General features: G+C 44.1%; 1 non-coding gene across 1 annotated transcript; it reads right to left on the bottom strand.

Annotated features, from left to right (window-relative positions):
- Nucleotides 1–375: 375 nt before the first annotated feature.
- LOC144808196 (U11 spliceosomal RNA) lies at nucleotides 376–514 on the bottom strand. The gene has a single exon (XR_013606721.1). It is a non-coding gene; the product is annotated as a U11 spliceosomal RNA (small nuclear RNA).
- Between the last annotated feature and the right edge of the window lie 293 nt (nucleotides 515–807).

The following is an 807-nucleotide window of genomic DNA, read 5'->3' as shown; positions in this document are numbered from 1 at the left end:
TCATGTGCCAGTTTGTGCTGGCACAGGGCCTAAGGTTCCCACATTCCCCAGAGAAAAATACTGGCATTGATATGTTCACCTTTGAACATTCTGGGAAGGCCCGGGCATGATACATAAATAGAAATGTAATTACAGGTGTACTTAGTTTACTCGTAATTATTGTTTGACGTGCATAAAGGTAAGGGATAAATAATTACGGTGTTAGGCGATTTTTTGAACGGCCCCGTCCCACCCTAACGAATCTATATCAAATCCGGGCTAAACTTTTAATCATCTTCAAAGTAAGACACGTACACACGTAAGATTAATGATCATGCCCCTCTTATACAAAACTCTGTCAGATAGCAGCTTTGATCTCACATTACACAGTTTGATTGGGGCGCACGGACAGTCGGTCACCAGCAACCCCGTCACAATAATTATGTTTCCGAAATCTCTTGATATCGATTCCTCACAAAGAGCTCCAGGTTGCCCCGTAGCTCCCTGTGTGCCACTCACGGCAGAAACCCTTTTAACCGCAACGTTCTTGGTAAAACATTCCGGCTGTCGGCTAGTTCTATGTCTGTTAGCGCGAGAACAACATGTCATTTAAATACCACGCCGAATGCGTTTAGGAAAAGTCATGAGCATGCTCAATGAAATTTGTGGTCTTCAGCTAAATTCTCAACATAATTCACGGTAAACAACACTGCGCGCAACACTGATATGCAAATGTCCATTGCATGCTGGGAAAAAAGAAAGCTTGGTGACCTGTTGCAACCGGGTGAGCCTACCCTGGTCTGCTCCATTTTTGGCACCAGATCTGAA

This window comes from Lissotriton helveticus, chromosome 1_2 (assembly GCF_964261635.1).
Source record: "Lissotriton helveticus chromosome 1_2, aLisHel1.1, whole genome shotgun sequence".
In the NCBI taxonomy this organism is placed as follows: domain Eukaryota; kingdom Metazoa; phylum Chordata; class Amphibia; order Caudata; family Salamandridae; genus Lissotriton; species Lissotriton helveticus.
This window is presented reverse-complemented; position numbering and strand designations above follow the sequence as displayed.